The sequence below is a fragment of the Manacus candei genome, unplaced genomic scaffold, assembly GCF_025592945.1.
Source record: "Manacus candei isolate 608988 ecotype Guabito, Panama unplaced genomic scaffold, ASM2559294v1 h1tg000017l, whole genome shotgun sequence".
NCBI lineage: Eukaryota > Metazoa > Chordata > Aves > Passeriformes > Pipridae > Manacus > Manacus candei.
The window spans coordinates 16,246,125-16,253,541 of NW_026138065.1; positions in this window are offsets into that span (position 1 = coordinate 16,246,125).

Consider the following 7,417-nt stretch of genomic DNA (forward strand, 5'->3'; position numbering starts at 1 on the left):
ATGTACTTTAAAAAATTGCATTTGCTGAAAAACTCGAAGATTAGGAGGTTTTTATTTAATAAAGTTATGCTCCTTAGATTTCCTGAGAAATGTGTATATAATTTTGCATAACAAGATTAAAAGAAAGGAAAAGATATGAATCAAAGGAGCTATAGATACACAAAAGACCTCCAAGTAACAATTACTGTAACACATATTTTAAAATAGGAAAAGAAATGAAAAGATATTTTACAATTGGGTAAAACAGAAATGAAGGTTTGATAAAGAAGATGCAGCTTGCGGTGCTGTTTCATTCGATAAATATACTTTTGGCGTGGAGTGACAGGATATGTTATTTTGACACAAAATGAAAGCATTACTGCAGATATAGAGACACAGATATACACGAAGACAGCTGTATACACTCATTTATAAATTAGTGGGTGCACGTGGAAGGAAATCTGAGCGTCTCTACTTTCCTAAGCAACGCTGAAAAACACCTCCCATAGGTGAGGTTCTGTGCTGAGGTAGGTTTAATATTGAAGTGCTAGAGATTATTGGAAATCAAATAAAAATTCGACACTCACTGACCCATTAGAGGATTTAGTGGTGAGGAGGGAGAGATTTTCCAGGGCTTTTGTTACTAATGTTTCAATGCTAGGCGCTAACTTTAAGAAAAGTGTCAGTAGAATAACAAATTGAGGGCATGAAAGGCCACGGAGAGAAAGCAAGCAAGGATGCTCTTGACTTCTTAGTAGTTGCTTAGAAAGGATCTCGAGCTTAATATGGGGTCTCAATCAGCGGAGAGCACAAAGCTGGGGAGAGGGAAGTTGGGCTCAGCACGTGCACTTTGGTCAAGTCGCTCGAGTGAACACCGGAGGGGGAGCCGCGGGCGCGGAGCCTCTCCGGGCTGCACTCCCTGTCCCCCAGTCCTGGCACCGGGCGGTCGCGGGCACCGCCCTCCCGCCGCCCGTCCCGGGGCTGCCGCCGCGGGGGGCGGGGGGCACCAGCACAGTAGGGCCGTGCTGAACGGGGACCCCTCTTTCGCCTCTGCCGGAGGGCAGGGAAAAGCCGCCCGCCCGGGACAGGCGCACACCGGTCCCCCGGCACACCGGCGTCCCGGTGGCCGCCGAGATGGGGGACTAGATAGAAGGTAACTTGTCCCTTTACCGGAGCACCAGCAGTAGATTTTGTTAAAAGACTCCGTTATCGAACTCGGTCTTTCCGCGAGAAACAGACGGTTTTAAAGCGCGTCTGTAAAGATTTTTAACAGCTTAACGAATATCAGAGATAAGGGAAATCTGGAAGATGCTCCCGGGACATCAGACCTTAATGTACTCCTTCAGCGGCGGAGTGAGCTCCATTCTGTTCCCTGTGCGTATTATGCTGCAGACAGGATTCGATATATACTCTATTTAATCTTGCTCTATGACAGAGCTGTTTAAGTGTATACCATGCCTACATTCTTTGTATCAAGACCAAAAGGATGCCTTGTTGAAAGAAAACTATTCAAAATCTTTCATCTGATAGAAACGATCCAGCAACTGTGAGGCAGCTACAGCACAATGGTTCTGTCTGCATAATAGGTATCTCATAAAAATACAGCATGTCATTGCAACAAAAAGTTAAAAGTCTTAAATGTATCCATCTTATATATTGCATGAAGTCAATAATATTCTAACCTCGCCTGCACCCCGCCATTAAATGGTACACGGTACTTTAAAATCGAGGGCATTGTGATTGAAATCCCAGTCTCTAGCAGAGAAAGAGGGGGAGTAAGGTAAGTTAAGCGAGGACCATTACGGATGTAATGACCTCAGGGTAAATATTCATTAGGAAGAGGAGATTCCTCTTCTAATACCCAGTCTATTTTCTTTGGAATGCAATATGACGGAGCCTAATGTGGTAGCAAGACCCAAGATTTAAAAGGAGATTATTGCCAAGTGTGTTGGGAAGAGTTTGGGAGATTTGGTTTTTTTCGAGACACTTTTCTCATGTGGGACGCAAATGCCAAGAATACGTTGGGTGGTTTTTGTTTGTTTGTTTGTTTTTTTATAATATTTCTAAATTTATTCGGGTAGCTAGAGAAGCTTATTCCTTGCTTAGCCCCCGGTAGGAGAAAACATTTAAGCTGCGCGGTTAGGAGCCCTACCTCTCTTTTCCCTTGGTAGGTGCACTTAGACGGCGGAAAGAGCGTCTGCACACCCTCCGGGGACAGAGTTTGCCTCCTGAACTACGCTTCTCTTTCTGAAGAACAGTAGCTCCGACCTCCAAACCAACTGAGACCGGTGCTTTAAAGTAGCTGCGAACAGTGCTCCTGTGTCTCCACACGGTCACGTAGGAGACTTGAGTCTTTTAATTTCCTGACATAGGGAAAAACTCCCTCGGAGCCCCGGGTTGGTTTAGGTTGTGGGATTTGGGGTGTTTTGGTTTGTTTTCGTGGTCTTTTTTCCCTAATAAGACAGAAAGGTAGGCTAGCTACGATTCCCTTATAGACACAGAAACATAAAGGGTAGGAAAAAGCCGAGCCTGGGCACATTTGGCTGTAGGAAATCTCCCTGTGCTCCTGGCCGCTCTGTTGTCCCCGGTGGGATGGCGGTCGGGGGCTCCGGCGCTGTGACCAGCCCGGCCCAGCCCAGCCCAGCCCTGGACCTGCGCGGCAGCCAACGGGCGCGTCGCCTGGTGTGACCTTCAGGGAGCACATTTCAACTGCTAAACACCGAGGAAAGTGCTTCTCTCGCTCGCAGGCGCCATATTACCGCTGGGAGCCGGAGCTGGGGCGGGGAGAGTGAGGTTTCGCAGTTGGTCTAGGTTTATGCAGTTGTTAATTCGGACTGGATGACCTCTCGATCGTTCCATTAAAAAAAAAAAGTACTTTGAGATTATTCTTCTCTTCTTCCCGCCCCCCCCCCCTTTTTTCAGTTTCCCCTGAGGGGATGCGCTTTATAACATTGATTTCTGCTCTGGGACTTTATGGAGCATCCTCCCCCTCCCCGCCCACTGGGGAAGGGTGCGGACGGGGGACGATTCCCGGGAGCTCGGGATGTCACGGGGTCCGACACTCGCCTTGCCAGGGGCCCCAGAAACCCCCGGGCAGCGCCCGAGAGCGCCCAATTTCCCCCATCCTTCTCCTTGCTAGGGAGGGGATTGGGAAGACTCCCTAAGCCTCGGTCCCTCCGGTTTGTGCTGGGAAGGCGACGAGGAGCAAAATAAGCAAATCCCCGTCTCCCGTCTGCCCTTCGTGCGAAATGATTTCCCGAGCTGTGGGTCTGCACTCGGCTGAGCTCTCTACTCCCTCAGCTCTCACTGAGACCTGCTGCTTAGTCAACGGCGCTGTTTTGTCTTGTTTTCCCGCAATTTTTTTTAATGTGAAAAAAACCCACAAACCCCAACCCCACCCAAAACCTGACAACAACTTTTGCAGAGGCGCAGAAGTGAACGAAACAACACCGTGATCTCAGCAGAGACACAGAGAATTCGGACAGAGCCTCTCCTCCCCTGGGCCGCAGAGCCGGTGCCGTCCTAAAAGTTCAAGTCTTATCAGGATTTCGGAACAAAGGCAGCCCAGCCCAGCTCCACTACGCACGAATCTCCAGTAATCCTGTGCTTTTCCTTGTTTTCTTTTTTTTTCTTTCTTCATTTGCCCTGTTTTGCAGCCTGCGGTTCCTGAAGGTCAGATGGGGAGGTCATAGCTCTGCATCCCCTATAAATAGATTTTGATATTTAGACAGCTATTGCTACTCGATATTAACTTACAGGATAATGGCGAGAGATACCGTATGCGCTGAACCTGTTATTCACGAGTGAGCAGCATCTGTCGAATACAATTCTCGTCTTTTTGCCCTGTTTGGCTGTAGCACACATCAATAGGGCGAAGGACGTCTTGAGGCTGGGGTGGGAACGGGAAGCAGGACGGCTCTGCGGGGCCACAGTTGCTCGTACAGCGTTGAAACTATAGAAGGACTTCAGACAGCTGAAGTTATGAGCCAGGTAGGCACAGATCGGCTCTGAGCGAGCGCAGGACCAATTCAAGAGCCGCTGGAAGAAAGATTCCAGCGGGCTTTTGACACTTTACTTTAAAATATGATGAATGCTGCTGAGATGGAAGGGTTCTTCCCTCCGCACATTCACAGCTCGATTTCCTCTATTTCTGAATTTTAAAATCATGGGTTCCAGGTAGACCCGAACCAGAGACTCGGAGCTCACCACTAACCCTTTTGCTATTTACAGAGCATTCAAGGGAAGACAAGGTCTTCAGCTGTGGGAAATACTTGGAAGGAGCACTAAGAATTATCGTTTCCATTTCACAGAGCATCCCCTCTTCTGCCTCTCCCCAAACCCTCCTCTGCCTTCCGCCACCTGCGAGGCAGAAAGGCTTTTACACACTCAGCGGTCCCTGGTGTCGGCACTTTTCTTGGCCCTGCGATTAAAATGAAATTCACGGCCGGGACTCTCCTTGAGGCTTCAGAGCACACCCATCCGCGGCTGGGTACCTGCCGAAATGCGTCAGGCAGAGACGGCCAGCGCTTTGGTAGCTGGTGGACCCCCCGTGTGCGAGCTCCGAAGGGCAGCGGCGGTCATTGCACAGGGGAGGGCGGGGGTGGCATGCGTAGGTGTGGGGGTGGCCAAGCCCCCGCGGGACGGGCAGAGGAGAGGGACATAGGCTGAAAATGCCACTTCTCCCTCGTTTTGCTGTCTCAAGCGTCGGTCCCGTGCCTTGTGCAAAGCAGAATCCCCGTATCACTGGCCAGACCGCAGCTCCAGAAACTAGTTGTAGTCAAGAGCTTATGCAGCAGGACGGGAAAGTACGCAAGCGTTTTCATCCACTTACCTGGGCATGGGGGTGGAGGAGGTCGTGAAGGTCGCCGATTGTGTGTGAATTTTTTGGTAAAAAGAGGTAACCTGGGGAAGTGGAGGAAGGAAAGAGGAGCTGAGAGGTTTAATTTAATCAATAAAGTGTCTGAAAGGGTGGCTCGAGATTTGATTCTCCTCTTTGCTCGTTTAACTCGCTCTTTAATGTTCATGTGTAACATCTGGTAGCTGTGCGTGTGCAAGTGCGTTTCGGGGGTGGCTTGAGATTTGTTTTAAGAAAACGGATTGTTGCAAAGAAAGAGACACAAAAGAGACGCTGCGCCTTCTTAAAGCCTTGCGGTTTTACAACCAGCCGGCCGCAGTGAAACAAACTTGCTGTGAGAAGTTTCCCGGCGCTCAGGAAGGACGAGCAGCCGGGGAACCCGCGGGCTTTGTTCCGCGGAGAGGGAAGCCACGGGAGCTGCCACCGTCCCCCCCGCTGTCCCCGGCCGGGCTGGCCCCGCCACGCCGGGCGGCCGGCCGGGACACTGGGTGGAGGACTGGCGGATCACTCAGCCGGGCAGGCAAGTGTCCTTTTACGGGGCGGCCCGAGGTGAGCGCCCTTTGCCTGCGGAGAGAAGCGGGAGCGCCTGTGCCAAGAGCCCAACGGAAGAGACAGACACGACTTTTCTGGGTGTTTGCCTGGCTTGCCAGGGAGGAAAAGTGTCGCCTCTTTCCCCGCTCGGCCTCCTCCGCCCATCGCTTCTCCCCGGGAGCTCCGGAGGGCGCCGGGAGGGGCCCGGCGCTGCACAGCCCCGGGCACACAGGAACGGTCCGCGGGGCCAGCGCAGCCCCCCCGGAGCGGCAGCCCGAGGGCTTCAGGGCGAAGATCGTGTGGTCCCCCCATCTTGGGGCGAGGGCTCTTACGGTAGTTGTTCTCGTAAGTGAAATTCGAGTTTTTGTGAGGTGCAGTCCCCATGCATTTTTAACCATAGTGATTACTAAATTAATAGCAGGCCCTAAGACAGATGTCAAAACGTCTTGAAAATGTTTATCTGTGAATAATTGAGAAGGTGGTAAGACGCATTATCTGATTGTATAATGAAATATGTATGAGGAACAGCTGTTTGCAATAGTCACCTCCCGTTGTTTCATTAGCCTAGAGCTTCCTCTTTAAAGAAGCACTTCCCTGAAGTTGGCCATTCATCATCGGTCGCTTCCACCGGCGCCGGCGGCCGAGCCGTGCCCGCCGGAGCCACAGCGGGGAAGTGGTAACCCGGTGTTTTCTCTAGGCCGGTCCACGGGCTCTCCCCGTGGTATTTCTCACTAGTGGTTTGCTCCGAGGGCGGGAGGGAAGAGGCGCGGATGGGGTCCGAAGATGTCTTGCTGAGCAATCTTAACCTGAAGAGGATGCCCTGAGAGGAAAGATCCTAGATGCTCATCTAGGAAGTACAGCAAACAGCCATTTATTATGATTTCATGCCGAGCAGCGACAGCCTCCTCAACTGCTTAGCGTTGACATAAACTTCCAGACGTCGAGCATATGCTGTTGCACAGCATTGTTTATCTGTGGTACCAGATGTTGCTTTGCATCCTATTGTCTGGAGACAATGTTTAGTTCAGGTTAAAATATCTTTACTTAAACTGCTCAGTTGGCCATTGTGTGAGCATTAGTGAAGTGTCATGGAGAGGTAATGGGAAGTCCGGAGAGGTTAGCTCTCCGAGCGTGGCCAGGAGGTCCTTGGTTCATGGTGGGGTTACAGCCACCACTGTCATCTTTTGTTTTCCCTCCTTAGAGAACCCTTGTCCTTCCTCTAAAAGGATGTGCCCCGCTCTCTTTCCCTTCGGAGTTTTCTCCACCGTTTCATGAAACGGCCCGATGTTTGTTTTTCTAGTTCCCCTAAATCGCCCGAAAGAGGAAAGGAAAGCACGTTTCTGCGTCACCGCCACCCGAGGCCGGGCCGGTCCAGGCGGAGCGGGGCGGCCCCACGACTCTGCCCGGGGATGCTGGCGCCGGGGGGAAATCGGTCCCGGCCGCAGAGTTCACGCTCCAGCCAGTGCGGCGGCTGCCTCCCCCCAAAATGCCCGGCCGAGCCTCCCCCCAGGCCGGGTGGGCGGAGGGGGCCGCTGGGCCGCCCCCCGGCAGGGCCCGCCGTTCGGTGGCAGCCCCCTCCTGTCGCCCGGGAGGGAAGTGGCCCGCCTGGAGCCTTTTCTTCCCTTTAACCCCGCAGTCTGGGCCGGCTGCGGCAGCTGACCTGTAGAAAGACTTTTGCTCCGGGAGAGAGGGGGGGAAAAAAGCTATAGACTTTAATCGGATTTCTCCCCAAACACTTCTGGTATGTTGTTGTTATGCATCTATATGGAGATCATTATTTATAAATGAGCAAGTACGATCAGTCGCAAAGACTTTAAGAGCCCGGATTTGTGTCATTAAGTTGAGGGCGGGGTAGGGTGATTTAGCGGGGCACGGAGGTGCTGGCCGGGAGGCGAGCGGGACATCACCTGCCGTCCCGCTTTCCCTTTAGCCACCCTGTCAGCTCTGGCGAGATTCCCCCTTTGGAGACCCTGGAGGCCCGGTCTCAGCCCCCATGCCCAGGGGGTCTCCGCCGTCCCGCTCGGACGGCCCCGGCCGCGGGCAGCCCTGGGC